This window comes from Chiloscyllium plagiosum, unplaced genomic scaffold (assembly GCF_037043375.1).
Source record: "Chiloscyllium plagiosum isolate Xiang-an unplaced genomic scaffold, Cpla_swu_hap1 HiC_scaffold_14, whole genome shotgun sequence".
Lineage (NCBI taxonomy): Eukaryota > Metazoa > Chordata > Chondrichthyes > Orectolobiformes > Hemiscylliidae > Chiloscyllium > Chiloscyllium plagiosum.
The window spans coordinates 85,040,265-85,061,493 of NW_028270152.1; the positions used below are offsets into that span (position 1 = coordinate 85,040,265).

The 21,229-nt window shown below is 45.2% G+C and overlaps 1 long non-coding RNA gene across 1 annotated transcript; it reads right to left on the bottom strand.

The window, feature by feature from the left end:
• Nucleotides 1-373: 373 nt before the first annotated feature.
• On the bottom strand, nucleotides 374-19,764 carry LOC148148005 (uncharacterized). Its single transcript, XR_015759286.1, has 3 exons — nucleotides 19,656-19,764; nucleotides 14,087-14,212; nucleotides 374-616 (listed from the first exon to the last, which is right to left on the bottom strand). It is a non-coding gene; the product is annotated as an uncharacterized LOC148148005 (long non-coding RNA).
• Nucleotides 19,765-21,229: the final 1,465 nt, after the last annotated feature.

The following is a 21,229-nucleotide window of genomic DNA, read 5'->3' on the forward strand; positions in this document are numbered from 1 at the left end:
CCCTGCCCTGCCTACTTCTTCCTACCCAGGCTCCATGGCTATATACATACCTGGGAGATAGCAGCAGGAGGCGGTCATTCGATTGTGCTCCACCATTCAATGGGAAACAGCTGACCATCCAGCTCAGTCTCCTGTTCCTGCTGTGCTCCAATCCCCTTTGATGACTTTACCTCGAAGAACTATATCGAAGTCCTCCTTTGGCTTCACTGCCTTTTGTTCCAGTGACGTTGCTGTGTTACTGTGTGGGTGTAGGCAGGGGTAATGTGATGGTGCTGCCTCCTGGAGGATGCACTCAGCACCCCTCATCATCCTGCAGTAACATCAATCGGGTTTCAGCAACTAGAGATAGAAACCATTTCTAGGATATGGGCATCACTGGCTCAGCCAGCATTTATTCCCTATCTCTAGGTACCCTTAAGAAGATGGTACTGAGCTGCTGTCTTGAACCAATTGCAGTCCATTTGCTGCAGATAGACCGACAATGCTGGGAGGTAGAGTGTTGCAGGACTTTGGCCGAGTAATTCCCCATCTTTGGTTTGTCAAATTCTGGATAACTCAATCACGATTGGCACATGATTTTGAGATTTCAGTCTGCAAATCTTCACCATTTGGCACCCTATATAAATGAATAGGTACAGATTAGAAATTCAGAACAGACAATTCTAGTTTCTCTGGAATATTTTTCCCCTTTGTTCCCCCGAAGCTGTAACCCTCGAGCCCACTTACTCACTCCCATCATTCTGACTCTGCTACCCCCTAAAGTGCACCCTCCCCATTCTCATGGAGTTGCTGATAAACAGATCCATGCCACCACTTCCCGTCCCTGGTTAGACTCTGCACCCTTTCTGGGTTCACTTCCTTTCCCTTCAGTTGCTGCAAGTCAATAATGTAACAGCAGAATGAAACAAAAGGAAACAGAAAGGGAGGTGGCAGATCCTGGACAGAAGAGGAACCTTCAGTCTGGGAGAATGGGTCAGATCCTTCCTTGTTTCCCATTGGTCAATTCCCAGTGTTATGACAAGTTTGGAATGGAACTTGGTCCCATGTGGGTGTAGTCACACTTTGACCCCCCAACAAATCAATACTACAAGCAGATGAATCCCTTCGCCAGCCAAAGTGTGAAATGCTTTCCGCTAGTTACCCCAAAGCACATGCTCCAAAACCCGCCGACATTCTGTACGTGTACAGTACTGGTTTTCCCCGCACACGTGTGGTCCCTGCCTCAAGGATTGTGGGAGTTGTAGTCCCCATGAAGCCTCTGGAGACCTGTCTCTGAAAAGTGAAAGAAAGTGTGGGCTGGAGGGTGTTGTGTATAGGATATCCATTCAGACACACAGGACATGTGGGCTGCCACTGGGTTTTACTGAGACATCCGCTTAGACAACCCGATTTCTGACGTAAGAAATACACATTCAGCCAATTGCGGGGTGGGGAGGTTAATAATGGGCAGCAGATTTTAAGCAGAAGTGGCTCAGTGGCTAGCACTGCTGCCTCACAGCGTCAGGGACCCGGGTTTGATTCCAGCCTTAGGCAACTGTGTGGAATTTACACATTCTCCCCATGTTGTATGGTTTTGTTCGGGGCTCCAGTTTCCTCCCACAGTCCAAAGATGTGCAGGTGAGGTGGATTAGTCATGCCAAATTGCCCACTGGGTCCATGCATGAGCCAGTTAGGCAATTAACAGTGGGAAATGCAGGGTTACAGGGAATGGATGGGTCAAAATGGGATGCTCATCATAGGGTGTGGACTCGATGGGTGAATACCCTGTTTCTGTATTTTAGGGACTATTCTATTCTCATGAAGAAGAATGTACCTATCTCGATGTGTTTGAACCTGTGGAATTCGCTATTCAAAATGCGATGGATGCCAGGACAATGAGCAAATTTAACGAACAGATACAGATTTTTAATTTGCAATGAGTTGAAGGGTGAGAGAGAACAGGCGGGAAATTCCAGCCGAGACCGAGGTGAGCTCAATCCTCATGGTATTAAATGGTGGAGCTGGTTCGAAGGGCTGCATTGCCTCTCCTGTGCCCAGTGCTTATCTTCTTACGGTAATAACTGGAAAGCTGAATCCAAAACTCACCACCTTCACCAAAGATTTTCGGAAAATGCAGGATAGTTAGGTGGATTAGCGTTCCAAATTTAGATTGTGAGGAAGCATGTAGGAGATAATGATTTTGCAATTTTAAACTGAGGGGAGACAGTGATTTATGGTTTTAGATGTGTAGTACATTCACAGCGTCTAGAATACTCCGTTGTGAATATCTATCCTGTTTTTTGTTACAGAGCCAAGGTCTCTGACAATGAAACCCAAAACACCCAGGAAACATCGCCTCACCTCGTAATCGGATAAAAGACTTGTGATAATTGAGAACACAGATGGAAAGCGGGAAGATTAAATCCAATCCCAAGATCCTGTGCTTAAACAAAGGAGAGTACAATAGGATGAGGCAGGAGTTGGCTAATGCAGACTGGAAGCAAAGACTTTACGGTGGGACAGTTGACAGACAGTGGAGGAATATCAAAGAATTTTTCAAAGTGCTCAGCAAAAGCACATATCAATGAAAAGGAAGGACTGTCGGAAAAGGAGTAATCTGCCATGGGTGTCTCACGAAATAAGGGAGTCTATCAAAGTGAAATAGAAGGCATACAAATTGGCAAAGACACCAAGAAAAAATTAGGAGATTAGAAAAACTTCAAATATCAACAGAAAGCTTGATGGGATTGGGGATAAAAAGCAATTAGTAGCTATCCCCAGGGCTGGAATAGCTGTTTACCCTGCTAGAGGGAAACCTATTGTTTGGGGAACATATGGCCTCTGTAATTGTTGAATCACTTAACTGTTACCACAGAGATAATCCTGATCAAGTTAAAAGTCACAGTACACTCCAAAAGCTTGTACTTTCAAATAAATCTGTTGGACTATAACCTGGTGATGTGTGGTTTTTAACTTTGTACACCCCACCCCAACCCCGGCTCCTCCACATCAGAATCCTGATAGACAGCCCCTCTGAAACTGAAGCGCCTGTCAGGTACATGAGGGAGCCACGGGGTTGTGGGGGGACAGATGTGTGGTTTAACCACAAAGAGCTGAACTGAACTCGACTTTTTAACTGCTGTGGTCATGGAGATAATCCTGAGAGACAGTCACTATTCAAAGTTACAAATCACAAAGGTAGAAGAATGGGAGCCGTACATTGGACCTGATGCTGCTGAAAGGTGTTTTGCACATAAAATATCCAGGTAACTACCATGTCTCATCAATAAAGTCTCAAAAAAGACCTCTCAGAGTTCTGTGCCTAGGTTATTCCTATCCAGCAGGGTTCAGGAATATGAGTACACAGCAGTCAGTCTTTACAGTGGAGGATACGAAAAGCAAGCCAGTAATCGATAAGGAAACTGAGGAAGGTGAGGACTTTGAAACGACCATTATCATGAAAGAGTTAGAGCTGGGCAAGTTAATGGAGCTAAAGGTACACAAGTCTCATTGCCCTGATGGAATACATTCCAGTATACCAACAGACTTAGTGGGAGAAATAGCAAAAACACTGAGAGTTGTAGAATCCTACAGCAGAGACAGGCGCTTTGGCCCAAACTGGCCCATGCCGAACAGAATGTCCATCCACGCTAACCCCATTTCCCTGCACTTGGTCCATCTGCTTCTGACCCTTTGCTATCCATGTATTTGTCCAAATACCTTTTACATGTTGTTAATGTACCCACCTCAACCACTTCCACTGGCAGCTCATTCCATATACATACCATTCTCTGTGTAAAACAGTTGCCCCTCAGCTTCCCTTTTATTCTTTCTCCTCTAACCTTAAACTGATGCCCTCCAGTCCTTGGTTCCCTGGGAAAAAGACTGAGTGCATTCACCTTACCCATGCCTGTCATGATCTTATACACTTCTGTAAAATATTCCCCCTCGGTTTCCTCTGCTCTAAACAATGGGCGGCACGGTGGCACAGTGGTTAGCACTGCTGCCTCACAGCGCCAGAGACCCGGGTTCAATTCCCGCCTCAGGCGACCGACTGTGTGGAGTTTGCACATTCTCCCCGTGTCTGTGTGGGTTTCCTCCGGGTGCTCCGGTTTCCTCCCACACTCCAAAAATGTGCAGGTTAGGTGAATTGGCCACGCGAAATTGCCTGTAGTGCTAGGTGCAGGGGTAAATGTAGGGGAATGGGTCTGGGTGGGTGCGCTTCGGCGGGTCGGTGTGGACTTGTTGGGCCGAAGGGCCTGTTTCCACACTGTAAGTAATCTAATCTAATCTAAAAAAAAAGGTCCTCGCTTGTCCAACCTCTCCTTGTAACTCAGACCCCTGAGACCTGGCATCATCCTTGTAAATTTCTTCTGCACCTTTCCAGTTTAATAACTGAAACCTACACTGCATTCAGCACATTTCCCGTGTTTCCCCACGGCACTGGAACCGAAGTGACAACGCCAATGGATTACAATCCATGATCGATAATTCACTCCATTACAACAATCCCATTTTCATAGTTTTTTCCATGATGCAGGAATCCTTTTGTCTTTCTGGTTTCATGATAAATTGCCCTCATACAAAACCAAATCTGTGGCTTAACTGTTCCTGGGAAATGTGCCATGATTTTTTAGACTTTCAAAAACCAATGAAATCTCTCTCAGTCCCCACGCTAACATGGACTTCGCTGTCTCAGTACTTTTTACCAGTCACGCTGACATTTGAAATATTCGTCCACGGGCAGAATGCACACCTTTCCATCCAGATGAAAAGGCCAATGATATCCAGATCGGCACGGATCCAGTAACATGAAGTTCAATTTGAATTTCTCAACTACAAATCCCCCCTTTCAGTACTCTACATCAGAGAAAACAAAGTGCTGGAGATCCTCAGCAGGTCTGGCAGCATCTGAAATGGTGACAGACACAGGAAACATTGCAGCCTTGAAGAAGTGTTTCGATGATCACACCAGGCATGTGTGCTTGATGACCAATATGGAGAAGATGGAGGCATTGTATTCAACAGTTTTATACCAGAGACTCTGACCCCATTTTATTCTGTATTTCTCCGATATTCCCTCTTCTCAGAAGCAGGCAGGAGTGAGAAGCAGTGGAGAATGTAAATGATGTGTGACCTTCCTAGTGAGAGGATTCGAGTGCAGGAGCAGGGATCCCTTTCTGGAAGGGCCTTGGTGAGACCACACCTGGAGTACTGTGTGTACCTTTGTTCCCCTTTCCCAAGGAGAGCTATCCAGGTTATTGAGAGAGAGAGTAAAGGTGGGTCATCAGCCTGACTTCTGGGATGTGAAGATAGTTAAGGGCTGCAGACCCTGGAAGTCAGGGTCTATACAATGTGGATCCGGAAAAGCGCAGCAGGTCAGGCAGCATCAGAGGAGCAGAAAGGTTGATGATTTGGTCAGGACCCTTTGTCAGTCTTGATGAATAGTCCTGACCCGAAACGTCAACTTTCCAACCTCATCATATTCATACTGGTTATCAAGCTCCTATTTATTGTAGTCCCACGTTCTGGCACTCAGCGTGTAACTGATATTATAGTGCTTGGTGTGACTTCTTCAAGGCTGCAGTGTTTCCTGCATCTGTCACCATTTCAGATACTGCCAGACCAGCTGAGGATCTCCAGCACGTTTTGGTTTTATTGCAGATTTCCACTATTTTGCTGAAGCACATGGAGAAAGAGAGCTGTACAACTCCATATTTTGTTGACTCTGATTCCTGGGATGTCAGGACTGATGGATGAACATGGACTCAATCTTCGTTTAATCCTCCTTTCCTTTGGCTTTCTGAGCTGCTGGCTACATCACTCATATTCTACCTCCCATTCCCTGACCTGAATCTGACCCATCTGAGCCTACACTTTAATTCCCATCCCCCTGCCAGACTAGTTACAACCTCACCAATGGGACTGGCAATAGCCCCCACCAGGGGATTTCTCCCAGCTCTGCCCAGGGGCAACCGGTCAGGCTGGTACAGGTCCCACCCAGAAACAGTCCCAGTGCTTGAAGAATCTAAGGCCTTCTTTGGTACACCATTTCCCCAGCCATATATCCAGCTGATCTGCCCTCTTATTCATGCTCTCACTAGCACATGGCACTGGGTGCAAGTCTCGCGTTAATGTATTTCAGGAGCTACATTTTAATGCATCCCTGATCTCCCTAAATCCAGCTTTCATGCCCTCATCCCTTTGTTTAGCAATGTCATTGGTATCTATGTGTTCCACAACCACTGACTTTACCCTCCAGCTCCAGAATGTCCTGCAGCCGCTCCATGATATCGCGGATCCTAGCTCCAGGAGGTAACGTACCATTCTGGATTCATGTCTGTGGCCACAGCAGTGCCCGCCCTAAACCTGACCATTGAATCCCCTGTCACTATAGCCGTGTGTCCTCTCTTTCCTCCCGCTCTATGCAGCACAACTCTCTGTGATGTCATGAACCTGGCTGTTGCTGATTTGCCGAGAAGCCACCCCACCAATTCCCGCCCTTACAGAATCCCAAGCAGTATACAGTATCTGTTTGAGAAGAGGATGACCACTGGGAACTCCTGCACTCCCTTCCTGAGCCTTTTACTTGATCTGATGGTCATTCATTCTATTTCTTCCTGTGTAACCCTCACCTGCAGTGTGACGGACTCATTAAACGTGCTGTCCATAACATTCTCAGTATCGCAGATGCTCCACAGTGAGTCCACTCACAGCTCCAACTCTGAAAAGCAGTTTCCCAGTAAATGCAGATGGGAACCCTTCCTGCACACACAGCCGTCAGGGACACTTATTTCCCACATTGTGCAAGAGGAGCACACCACGGCTCTGAGGTGTCCTGTCACAACATCTCTCTACGTTCATCTAGTTACTCCCATTAAGAGAATTTAAATGAGTGAGCAACCTTCCTTCACTTTAAACATGTCCATTATAATAACAAAAAAAATCTTTACTTAAGCTGATATGTCATACTTTAAAAACTTAAATACTCCACAGGTATCACTGACAAATTGGCTATTCCCATTGGGACTGTGAATTTCTCAAAAGCCTGAACTAAAATGGAGTTTCAGCTTCACCTTCTCCCTGTCTCACCTCACTATTTACACCCAACTCCAAAACACTCTCATTGAACCAAACAGCACTCTTAGTGCAGCCCTGCCATTTTCATTGTCTGCTCACACCTACACTTCCCTCAGCCTCCTGTACTGTTCCAATGCACCTCAATGGGAGCTCAGGACCAGCACTGCATCTTTCAATTCAGCCCTTTGTAACCCCAGAGTTAAAATGGACTTCAGCAGTTTCTGAATGAATAGACAGTTGTCAGAATCTGGAATGTTCCACCTGAAATGGTGCTGGAATTTGAGTTCACAAGGAATTTCAATGAGAAATTTGCAGAGAATTGGAAGTAGGGAGTTTACAAATTAACATTATAAAGTGGATGATTGAGACTAAATCTGACAGTTCCTGCAAAAAGACAAGGTGTAATTTGGATAAATCTGTGCTCTCTCTCAGGCCAATACCTCCTTCCACAACTGCAGGGCCAAGAATTGAACACATACCCCAAGGGTGATCCAACCATGGACTTGAACATCTTTCTGCTTTTGGCTTGACAAAAATATTGAAGATAATTTCCCACAGACAGAACAGACAAACCTTTCTCGTTCCACAGTTTAATGCCAATGATATTCAGATCCTGATGACTCCGCTAACTATAGAAACTTGTTTTTTGAGATCCCAGTCTCAATTAATATCCTATAAATGAATTCACAAAACAAAGCACACAGTCAGTGCAAGATGAATAGTGAAGGCAAACACTTCTCTTGGTATGTGTTTGATGTGTAAATGGTCCTCTTCAAATCACCCCGCCCCCACCCAGGAGGAGGACACGTGCATGCTCCTTGCGGTACCTTACCCCAAATAAAGATGGCAGCCATAACCCAGGTCCTCTCACTGCCTGAAGCCATCTTCCCCTTTGCTGCAAATGTGGGACCAAGATTTTCTAATTCAGACTAACAACCTGCACAGAGTGTAAGTAAAACCTCCCAGTCTACACTGATACATTTCATCCGGTTTCTGCTGCCACTCTCCCCTTTCCGCCTCCTGCACACACCAAGGGTCATCATGGGTCCAGTGACCCTTCCTCAGAACCGATGACAGCTGGGAAAATTAGAATCCCTTCAGGAAACAGGCCCTTCGGCACAACAATTCCACACCCACTCTCCGAAGTTAATCCCACCCAGACCCATTCCCCTATCCTATTACTCTCCATTTCCCCAGACTAATGCACATCCCTGAACACTACGGAAAATTTAGCTGGGCTAATTCACTTGACCGACACATCTTTGGACTGCAGGAGATAGGGGTTAAAGAGGAACTAATAGGTGGGGACAGAGCCCAAAGAGAGACAGGAACATTTGGAAAGACAAAGGAGTGGGAAGTTGGAAAGCTGTTAATGGAGGCGACAGGAACCTTCTAGCATCTCAGTGGTGGTGGTGGAAATGGTGGCTGATGATCTACATTGTGCCTGCAAAGTAGACCCTGAGCTTCCAGTTGCCTGCTCTTTAACATACAAGACTGTTCCCTGTCCAACATCTCTGTCTCATGCTTACTGCGGTGTTCCAGTGAAGCTTGATGCAAGCTGGAAGAACACTTCAGAACATACCAAATGGCTTTCTATTTCAAGGACTGCAATTTCCCCTCACATGTGGTCAACAATGCACTCCAGTATCTCCTCCACTTCCCACACCTCTGCCCTTGAACCCCACCCTCCAAATGCAACAAAGATGGAATCCCACCATCCTCACCTTCCACACAGATACAACGCATCATCCTCTGCTATTTCCACCATCAGATCCAACCACCTGAGATATATTTCCCTCCCCACCCCTTTCAGCATTCCACAGAGACCATACCCTCTGTGACTTCCACGTTAGATCACGCTCCCCACCAACCCATCCTCCACTCCAGGTACCTTCGCTTGCCACTACAAGAGGTGGAAGACCTGTGCCCACACCTTCCCCTCACCTCCATCCAAGGCACCACAGGATCCTCCCACATCCAGCATAGACTTCCCTGCCCACCCAAACACCTCACCTATTGTGTCCTTTGCTCTCAGGACGCCAAATTGTGGAATATTTCAGGGAACATTTCTGGGACACATGCACCAACCAACCCCATCGCCCTGTGGCCGACCACTTCAGCTACCCCCCCCCCCCCCCTCCCTCCCCCACGCTGCCAAGGACATGCAAGTCCTCCACCACAAAATCTGAGCCACCCGACACCTGGAGGAAGAACACCTTGGGAACTTTCAACCACACGGCATTAAGGTTTCCTTATCTCCCCTCCCCCACCTTATCTCAGATTCAACCCTCCAACTCGGCACAACCCTCTTGAACAGTCCCACCTGTCCATCTTCCTTTCCAATTATCCATTCCACCCTCTCACCACTACCCCCCCATCTACAACCACATATTGCCTCCCTAGCTCCCTTCCCCCAACCCCAAACACCCCTCCCTATTTATCTCTCAGTCGTATTCTACCACCCACATTTCTGATGAAGTGCTGACATGCCCAATATGTCAATTCTCCTGCTCCTTGGTTGCTGCCTGACCTGCTGTGCTTTTCCAGCGCCACACTTTAACATAAGCTGGAAGAACAACACCTCATCTCCCACTCGGGGACCCTGCAATCCTCTGGCTTTAACATCAAATTCAATAATTTTAGGTCCTGAACTCTCCCACGTCCTAGTGTCTTTGCCCCCTACCCCACATACCAGGCCTTGTTATTACGTAGCCTTCCAATTATGTAGCCTTCCATTACACATTACCTATGGTTAGCTACTACCAGTCCCCATAAACAGCTATTCACCCTCCCCCTCAGATCATTATCCACACCTTTGTCCAACTGCTCTTTGGACTCTATCCCCACCTATCATTTACTCCTTAACCCCTACCTTCTGCTTAAAACCGACATTTTTTTCTCAGTAACATCAGTTCCTGAGGAAGCGTCACTGGATCGAAAATGCGAACCGATTTCTCTTCACAGATGCTAGCAGATCTGCTGAGCTTTTCCAGTAATTCTGGTTGCTGCATGTGATTTACAGCATCCGCAGTTCTTTTGGTTCTAATTTACCCGGAGTATCTAATTCAGGTCCAGCAGACTGAAACAGTGTTTATCAACCTTCCCAGTCCACACTAACTCCATCTCTCTCCCAGTATCTGCTGTCTCTCCAACTCCTTCACATTCAGTCCCCCCTCACAGTGACACTGCGCCTGCAAAGCTGATGGTCATGTGTTGGCCTGCTGGACCCACCCCTCATTCACTCACATTGGCCGGAGGACCACGCCAACTCTCCTATTGGTCAATCAGCCAGGCCCCATTGTGACCCGAGTGGTGGGATCCTCCCAGGTGCATCAAAGGCTGAGGGGTGACCTCAGAGGTTTATAAAATCATGAGGGGCATGGGTAGGATAACTAGACAAGGTCATTTCCCTGGGGTGGGGGAGTCCAGAATGAGAGGGCATGGGTTTAAAATGAGAGGGGAAGAATTTAAAATGGATTTGAGGGGCAATTTCTTTTCCCCACTGAGGTTGGTGCGTGTATGGAATCTTCTGTCAGGAAGTGAAGGATGTTGGTACAATTATACCATTTGGCATCTGGATGGGTATATGAATAGGAAGGGTATAGAGTGATGTGTGCCAAGTGTTGGCAAATGGGTCTAGATTAGGTTGGGATATCTGGTCAGCATGGTCCAGTTTAACCAAAGGCTTTATTTTCATGCTGTACATCTCTACGGCTCTGCCCTGTGATGAGCTTCATCATTCACAGTGAATGGGTCAGTATCACAGAGCACAGGGGCTGGAGGCTATTCCGCCCATTGGGGCTGTACTCTCTCCCTCTGGAGATGGTGCCAGTCAGTCCCAACTCACCTCCCATTTGGACATAGCCCTCCAAATCCTTCCTTAAAAATGTTAAATTTCAAATTTGTTTTGACAATAACTACTGAATCTGCATCCAGCTGACTTTCAAACTGTTCCAGATGCTCAGAACTTAGTGAGTAAAATAATCTTCACATTTTTCTTTGCATTATTTGCCTGAAAATAGTTACTAAAAATAGTGACGTTAAAAACTTCTCACTCTGTCTCTCTGTAAATGAAATACCCTGGAAACAAATCAACTCCTGGTCGAAATCACTGTTTAACCTTCTCAGCTCGAAGAAGAATTGTCTGACCTTCTGCTAACTCTCCATAAAAGAGAAACCTATCTTAATTTTAATTTATTAGTGCCATAGAGATGTACAGCACAGAAACAGACCCTTCAGTCCAACTTGTCCATGCCGACCAGATATCCTAAGTTAATCTCGTCCCATATGCTAGTACTTGGCCCATAGCCTTCTAAACCTTTCCCAATCACATATCCAATGAGATGCCTTTTAAATGTTGTAACTGTACCAGCCTCCACACTTTCTCTGGCAGCTCATTCCATATACATACCACGTTCAGCTTGAAACTTTGCCCCTAATATCCCTTTTCAATCTTTTCCCTCACGCCTGTGCTTTCTAGTTTTGGACTCACCTAAACATGAATAAGACCCTGGCTGTTTACCCTATCCATGCCCCGAACGATTTTATCAACCTCTATGGTCACCCCTCAGCATCCGATTCTCCAGTGAAAACAGCCTCAGCCTATTCAGCCTCTCCCTATAGCTCAATCCTTCAACCCTGGCAACATCTTTGCATCTTTTCTGAATCCTTTCAAGTTTCACAATATCATTCCAATAGCGTGGAGACCAGGACTGAAAGCAGAATTCCAGAAGTGGCTGAATGAAAGTCCTGTACAGCCGCAAAATGACGTCACAACTCCTGTACTCAATGCACAGACCAATAAAGGCAAGTACACCAAACACTTTCTTCACTACCCTGCCTATCTTTGACTCGACTTTCAAGGAACTATGAAGCTGCACTCCAAGGTGTCTTTGTTCAGCAACACTCCCCAGGACCTTCCCTGATTTGCTTTTCCAAAATGCAGAACCTCACATTTATCTAAATTTAATTGCATCTGCCACTCCTCAGCCCATTTGATCGGAGTCTCATTGTACTCTCAGGTAACTTTGCTGTCCATTGCACCACCAATTTTGGTGTCTATTGTAAACCTACTAACCATAGCTCCTATATTCACATAGAAATCATTTATATAAATGGCAAAAAGCAGTGGACCCAGCACCCAGCCTGACAGCATATTGCTCATCACAGGCTTCCAGTCCAAAAAGCACCCTCCACTATGACACTGACTGCTCAGCAAGGTTAGAGCTCATGGAATACAGCGAGAACTAACCATTTGGATACAGAACTGGCTCAAAGGCAGAAGACAGAGGGTGGTGTTGGAAGGTTGCTTTTCAGACTGGAGGCCTATGACTAGTGCAGTGTTGCAAGGATCACTGCTGGATCCAATACCTTTCGTCATTTATATCAATGACTTGGATGTGAACATAGGAGGTATAGTTAGTGAGATGACACCAAAACTGGGGGTGTAGTGGACAGTGAAAAAGATTACCTCAGAGTACAATGGGATCTTGATCAGATGGGTGAATGGGCTGAGGAGTGGCATTTTGGGAAAGCAAATCTTAGCAGGACTTATACACTTAATGGTAAGGTCCTGAGGAGTATTACTGAACAAAGAGACCTTGGAGTGCAGGTAGATAGGATAGTGAAAGCGGCATGTGGTATGCTTTCCTTTAATCGGACAAAGTATTGAGTACAGGAGTTATGAGATCATGTTGCGGCTGTACAGGACATTGGTTAGGCCACTTTTGGAACATTGCATACAAATCTGATCTCCCTCCTATTGGAAGGATGTTGTGAAACTTGAAAGGGTTCAGAAAAGATTTACAAGAACGTTGCCAGGGTTGGAGGATTTGAGCTAGGCTGAGGGTTGAACAGACTGGGGCTATTTTCCCTGCAGCGTCAGAGGCTGAGAGGTGATCTTATCTATGTATATAAAAACATGAGGTGCATGGATAGGATAAATAGCCAATGTCTTTTCCCTGGTGTGGGGGATCCCAGCACTGGAGGGCATAGGTTTACGGTATGAGGGGAAAGACTTTAAAGAGACTTGAGAGGCAATGTTTTCACACAGAGGGTGGTACGTGTATGGAATGAGCTGCCAGAGGAAGTGGTGGAAGCCATTACGATTGCAACATTTAAAAGGCATCTTCATGTGTATATGAATAGGAAGGATATGGGCCGGGTGCTGACAGGTGGGACTAGATTGCATTGGGATATCTGATCAGCATGTACTGGTTGGACCGACGGGTCTCTGTTTCTGTGCTGTTCATCTATGACTCTTTGACCTTCCAGCCAATTCCATATCCAAACAGCGAGTTCCGCCAGAACCTGCTAACCAGTGTGTTATGTGAAACTTTGTGTCTTTCTCAAGTTCAAGTTAATGATTTCAATGCACAAAGCCATGCTGACTCTCCCTCATCATTTCTTGCCTTTCCAATGACTTGTAAATCCTGTCCGTGAGAATCCCTTCCAACAACTTCTCTGCCACTGACTTCAGGCTCACCGGTCCATAGTTCCCTGGCTTTTCCTTACCACCTTTCTCAAATAATGGCGCCCATCTTCCAGCACCTCACCTGTGGCGATCAATGATACAAATATTGCAGCGAGGGGCCCAGCAAAAGCTTCCCTAATTACCCACAAAGTTCTGGGAATACACCTGATCAGATTCCAGGGATTTATCCACCTTTATGCATTTTAAGACATCCAGTACCTCCTCCTCTGTAATATGTACACTTGCCAAGTTATCACTATTTATTTCTCCAAATTCTCTAACTTCCATCTCCCCTTTCAGTAAAAACTGACATGAAATACTTACAGAATCTCTCCCACCTCCTGCTGTTCCATAGACAGACTTGTTGATCTTTGAGGGTTGCTATTCTCTGCCTAGTTATTGTTTTGTCTTTAGTGTATTTGTAGAATCTCTTTGGATTCTCCTGAAACCTATTTCCCAAAGCTATCTCATGTCCCCTTTTTTGCCTCCTGGTTTCCCGCGAGTATACTCCTACTGCCCTTATAGTCCTCTAGGGATTCACACAGTGGTCTGTACCTGCCATATCCTTCCTTCATTTTCTTGACCAGAACCTCAATTTCACAGGTCATGCTGCATTCTCGACGTCTCCCAGCCTTGGCCTTAACAGGAACATACTGTCTGTGTACTCTCATTGTCGCAGGCCTATGGAGGCAATGGCAGATGAGGACAGAGAAACAATCATTATCAATAAAGAGGTAGTGTTGGGAAAGCTAACAACTCATCCTTATCTCTAATTCCTCTCTAGCCTCAGAACTATCACTATCTCTGCATCAAAAACATCGCAATCTCTGCAACATCCTCCAATCTCCTCCAGTCTCAACACCCTGTCTATCTTTAATCTTGTCCACCCTCACAAATCTCTGTGATGTGTCTTTCTTTAATTCGAGCCTTCAGGATAACCCATTTTTATTTCAGATTCCTGCACCTAGAGCTCCACAATGTCCCGCTTAACCTCTGTCACATTTTCCTCCAAAAAACATTAATCAACCATGTATCATCTATTCTAATATCACCTTCTCTGACCTGGTTTCTATTGTGGCTTGTCATATTCCTATTTTATGCGTCTGTAGTCTACATGGCAGAAAATGGTTTTGTGGTCCATTGGGTTTATGCTGTAAAGAAATCTCCCAGCTAACTATTTTAATCCCATTTTCCAGCACAGAGCCCATAGACCTGTCAGCCTTGGCCTTGCAAGTGTGTTCCTAAATAGATTTTAAATGCCATCAGGATTTCTGTCTCTCACTCTCTTCCAGACAGTGAGGTTTAGTGCAACTGTTGCTCTATGCTATCACCCACAGGGTTCAGAGCAGCTGGGTCTGTGCGAACCACAGATCGTGACCACATTGTGAAGGATGGCAGGGTCCCTGAGAGGGGCACAGGAGATTAACCAGGATGGTTCAAAGAATGGGGGATTGTAGCTGCAGAATTTGCGGGGCATTTTTTAACATTAATTGTTCACGTGACATGTGTGTTGCTAATACACATCAAGAATAACCATCCACAATTCATGGACTCTCCTTTTAAACCTCTCCCCCTGCCTGCGCTGTGGTAATATTCAGGTTAACCACTACCAGACATCTCTCTCTAATGAGCGAGCAGCCCTATGGTCGGGTAGGACAATGCTGACTTGATCTTTTACACAGTGATGCCACTGTGCCTCGAGGGTGGGAAGAGGGAATGCTGAAGGTGGTGGATGGGAAACCACTCAGGTACAGTGCTTTATCCTGGAGGATGTTCACTTTCTTTAATATTGTTGGGGGGGGTGCACTGATGCAGGCAAGTGGAAAATGTGTACCTTATAGAGAGCAAACAGACATTGGGTATTTCGCGGTTTGGAAAAACTGAGATTGTTCTCCTTGTAGCAAAGGAAATTTGGGGAGCTGTGACAAAGCGGTTTCCAAAAGTTACACGTTATAATAATAAACCTTACACCCATCAGCTCATTATACAAGGATTACAGGACACATGTTGAAGATTTGGGAAGATCTATTGAGAGGATGGTTTGATTCAAAGGAGAACTTTTATTCAGCAAATGGTATTGATCTGGAACACAATACTCTCACACAATATGAATATCCAGGTCCTGATGAATGGAGTAATTCTGTCAGAGTTTGGCGTTACAATGATGGAGATTACCATCTGAATATCTGCCTGCAATACAAGTTTATAAAATCAGTCACTGTCAGTTCAAGTTTGAAACTCATACAATCCCCTCCTCCTGGCCCAGGATGATTGTACACATTACCCCTGGTGGAGGTTAGCAGGCACTTCAAGGGCAAATCTATGTGAGTTTCTATGAGTTTCCACCTTGGGACTTCATGTGACTGAACATGGGACAGAATGTTCCATGGTTCAGTGAGATATGGAGAGCAGGATTTGTTTCCTTTTCTTTCCTTCTGTGCTGCCTCTATGCCTCCTCAATATGACATGGGGTGTGAAAGGCTCATGCAGCTCGATGGGCAAGATGTCTCCATTCTGACCAATGGGCAAGCTCCTCCCAGTCATGAAACAGAGTATCCCTGAAAGATAGCAACTGCGCATGCTTCCCACTGCCCAGTGCTCACAGTACATGTTTCGAATAATAAGGGGGGAAATCTCCTAGAAAAGGCATAACAGGAAAGTTCCAAAAAGATTATAAATAGTTTACAGAGAGATATTCACAGGAAACGTGGGCAACAAGTTGGCAAATAGAGTATAACTTGGGATAAACTGTAGAAAGCTGCACCACAAAGGGACTGGGGGAAAATGAGCAGGAAACACAGAAAGCTAGCACATAGTTACAACATGGAATCAGGAAGGGGAATGGAATGCTCTCCCTTATTTCAAAGAGATTGCAATATAAGAGTTTGGAGTATATAGCTTAGGGCAACTAAACAAATGGCGAGTGAGACCACATCTAGAGTAACGTGAACAGATTTGGTTGCTTTAGTTAACGAAATACAGCATTTTATTGGAGGCACTTCAGAGAAGATCCATTGGGATGATCCCTGTTTTGAAGGGATTATCCTGTAAGCAAAGGCTGAATAAGTTGGGAATCTACTCACTGGACTTTGGAAGAATGAAAGGTGATCTCTTTGAAACATACAGGATTCTGTCGAGGTTTGACAGAGTAAATATGGAGAGGATGTGTCCCATTACGGGTGAGTCTTGAACCAGATTCTGGGTCAGTCGCGGAATCTGTTTCATATTTGTCAAGTTAAAGGCAACACTGACACAGGTTAGGGTTTCAGTAGCAATGGAGCTGGGGTGAGAAGGAGACAAGCAACGTTTTAGAGATTGGAATTCCTGGTGTTTGTGATTGTGTAGATGTCTGATCAGAAGGTCACCTTGGGGTCAGATATGAAAACAATACTGCGAAGAATGTAGTTCTGTCTTAGACACTTCCCAGTGAGAGGGAGGGACACAGCAGTAAGGGAAATGAATTTGGAATAGCAACTGAAGGCAATAGGTTTAACAATTACAGTGTTTCATTGGAGTGAATTGCAGCTAATCGAAGCGTGGTATGCAGTTTGATAGTGGAATAATGGAGACGGATGATGGGGAGGGAGAGCTGGACATTATCAGTGCACATGTGAAACCTAACACAGTGCTTTTGGGCGATGTTACCTCCTGGCAGTATGTAGGTGAGAAACAGGACCGACCAAGGATAGATCCTGGAGGGACACCAAATACAATGAATTCAGAAAGGAAAGGGAGAGTGGAGATGGAGCAGGATTTTCCAATGATGGTGAGGTCAAATATTAGGTTTTAGCAGAATGGGAGAGAAGGACATAACCAGAAAATACAGACAGACAGATCATGGAACAATATCTGTGAATTGCAAGGCGGGAGGGTGGGGGGGGTGGGGAGAGCGATGACAAGCAGGAGGATGAGACAGAGATTTGCAATGTCCATGATTTAGTTACACTAGGGTAAATGGTCAAGGTGACCTCTAATAAGGCTTGACAAGAGACTCTAGGAAATGCAACTTTAGGACTAAAATGAGGAGCACCCTTGTGAGGCAGTTTGGCTCGGTGGGCTAGTGAAGAGGGCGGAAAGAAGCTGAGGGCGGAAAGAAGATCGGATTGTCTCAATGTTATTGACAGAGAAACTCCATGTGCTCCTCACTCTTGTTGTTGGAAGGGAGGATGGAGGAGACAGGATAATGGACATTTTTTTTATTTCCAAAACAATAAACAAAACCTGTGATAGTGATTCTAAAAATAAGTGAACAAACCTGTCGTATTTATCATTTATCAAGAATATTAAAATATACAACTGAAGTTCAGGTTTGAATCCCAAATCGGTAGAGGGTGGCTCTGAAGTCAAGAAAAAAATAACTGGAATGAAGAATCTACTGTTTGCCATGGAACCATTGGGGATGTTTTTTTGCCATTGACAATGTCCTTGAGGGAAAGAACCCGACAGTGGCCCATCAAGTCACTCATTGTATTAATCACTGCACAGTCTCAACAAAGGAATGAAACTGGATGGACCACATTACATCTACCAATGCACTAGCAAATACAACCACACAATCAGCCCTCTTGACCCTGCAACTTCCGCCTCACTGTGGGCCAACAACAGCAGAACTGTACTCCAGCCCAATCTGAAATCTCATGGCCTGGTATATCCCCCACTCAACCATTAACATCAAGCCAGGGGAATCAACCCTGGTTCAATGGTGAATGCAGGAAGGCATGCCAGGAGCAGTACCAGGCATACCTAAAAATGAGGTGCCAACCTGGTGCAGCTACCAAACCTGCATGCCAAACAGCACAAGCAACACCAAATAGAACTAAGTGATCTCATAACCAATAGATTCGATCTGAGTTCTGCAGTTCTGCCACACCAAGTCAAGAATAGTGATGGACAATTAAACAACTCACTGGAGGAAGCATCACAGATATCCCCTCCCTTACCGATGGAGGAGTCTCACACATTCATGCAACAGATAAGAGGACAGCATTAGCAGCGAGTTTCAGCCAGCAGTGCCAAGTGGATGAGCCTTCTCCATTGGTCCCTGACATCACAGATATGAATCGACTTGGTTGAAAACTCATTTCAAATCAGATCAAGAAATGGATAAGCAGTGTAAAGGTATGGGCCCTGCCTATATTCTGGCAATAATACTGTTGGCTGTGCTGCAGAACCTGCTGCCCACCAAGGCAAGTACTGCTCCAGCACTGGCACCTACTGACTTTGTGGAACATTGCTCAGGGATGTTCCAACACAAAAACACAGGGCAGATCCAACTCAACCAATTCCCCTCCATCAGTCGACACTTGCTCAGCAGTGAAGTGATGGAAGGTGTCATCAACAGTGCTGTCAAGCACCTCTCAGCAATAACCTGCTCAGCGATGCCTAGTTTGGGTTCTGCCAGGGCCACTCAGCTCCTGAGCTTGTTACAGACTTGATTCACAAACTGACAAACAGCTACATGAGGCGAGGATGACAGGCCAGACCCTCTCCAAGACCACTATTTTGACTTCAGTGATATCACCTGACCTTACCACAGTCTCAGCTCATTTGCTGAAACTCTCATTCATTCCTTTTGTTAACTCTAGATTTCATTATCTAAACCCACTCCTGGCCAGCATCCCACATTCACCCTCCCGATAATCTCAAGAATTTTGAAAACTCTACTGCCAAAGTGCTCACTTGTACCAAAACTTGCTGATCAATCAAAAGACTCCCATTTATAAGCAACAACTTACTTTCGCACCTTTGAATTAATTCCTGGCTGTAATCATTCCTATCTCCCTGCACCACACACCCTTTCATATCTCAATAACTCATTTTAGTTCAGACTCTCAATGATGTGTTTATTTTTGAGTTCACCTGTGTGACTGTTTCTATAAACTCCAAGGGAACATGATCCGGAATCCCCACTCTAATCCTCTAAGATCTACTTTCTTCCTTTAAGGCATTCTTGCAAAACTGCTTATTTGGCAATGATTTTGGTCACTGGACACAATATTCTCCATCTGTGGCCTTATGTCAAAAGTTCTCAATAATATTTTTCTGAAATTAAAACCATGATGATTTGTACAGATATCTTCTATTCTTCAATATCACTGAGTGAATAATCTGTAATGTCTCTTACCCAACCACGTTATGGGAGCACCTTCACCATACAAACTGCAGCTGTACAAGGAAGTCAAACATCACCCTCTCCACAGGCAACAAGGCTTTGGTATTGATCACTGGTTTCTGTGGAAGGAGAAATACACAGTTGATGTTTCAGGGAGTGCAATATGAATTACAGGGAATGAAAATGGTGCAGAATTTGACTGTCAGAAGTTGAAGGAAAATGCACTCGCTTATTGGAAAAAAGAATTCTTGAATGTCAAAGATATTGTGGAAAAAATAACCTGTTAATGGAACAACATATGGTCAGGAGCCGGGCAGCAGTGGACAATTCATTTACAGTCCTGAAGAAGGGCTTATGCCCGAAACGTTGATTCTCCTGCTCCTCGGATGCTGCCTGGCCTGCTGTGTTTTTCCAGCTCTACATTTTTCAATTCATTTACAAAACAGCTCTGAAAGTAATAGTAAAATACTATACAGAGCAAAAATACACCCATGAGAGACTGAGGAAGCTAGATAATGAACAAGTGGACATCAGAGAATCCAGAGGTGAACCAGAGCAGAGTTCACTTTTATGATCCCACAGTCAAAGATGTCTAGCACAGAAACAGACTTCTTCGGTCCAACCTATGCCAACCAGATATCCTAACTTAATCTATCTAAATTAAATCCTATCTGCCACTCCTCAGCCCATTGGCCCATCTGATCAATATCCCACTGTATTCTGAGATAACCTTCTTCATTGTCCACAATACCTCCAATTTTGGTGTCACCTGCAAACGTTCTAACTATACGGCCTCTATTCACATCCAAATCATTTAAATGAATGACGAAAGAAATCCAGAAAAAAAAATGCATTTCTCTGGGTTTGAATGTGCTCTGTGTAAATCCTGCCCTGACTCTTTTTACCAGGGAAGGCTGTACATACACCCCTTTTACTTTGCCCCCTACAAAGCTGGCGGCCGCACGTGTCCAGTGAATCATTGCCCCAAATAAAGATGGCGGCGCTCACTCGGGCCGATTACTCAACGAGGCATATTCCCGTTTACTACAAAAACGGGACTGTAAGTTTCAAACTTGTATTTTCTGATGTGTATCAAATGATTGTAAAACCTCTCAGACCATACCAACACCATTTCCCTCCCGCTTCCTGCTGTTTATTTCTTTCCTTACCGACAGCCCTCCGCGCGCACTCACAATCCAAACATTCGCGCCCAGCGCGAGGATGATCACGTGGTATAGTCTAGTTCCACCCTCATTCACTGATTGGTCGGAGGATCAACTGCCCCGCCAGGTCCTCCAGCTCCTCCCCTGCCTTTCCATTGGTCCGCCGCTGACATCAATCACTTCTTCGGTCCAACCTGTCCATGACAACCAGATATCCTAACCGAATCTATCTAAATTAAATCCTCTCTGCCAATTCTCAGCCCATTGGCCCATCTGATCAATATCCCATTGTATTCTGAGATTGTCCGCAATACCAACTGTTGGCTGGACCTTGCGCACTGCTTCGTGACTTTTGCTGCTGTTTCTCAGTTACAAGAGTGAGGGACAAAGTTAAAAATCACACAACCACCTGATGAAGGGCCA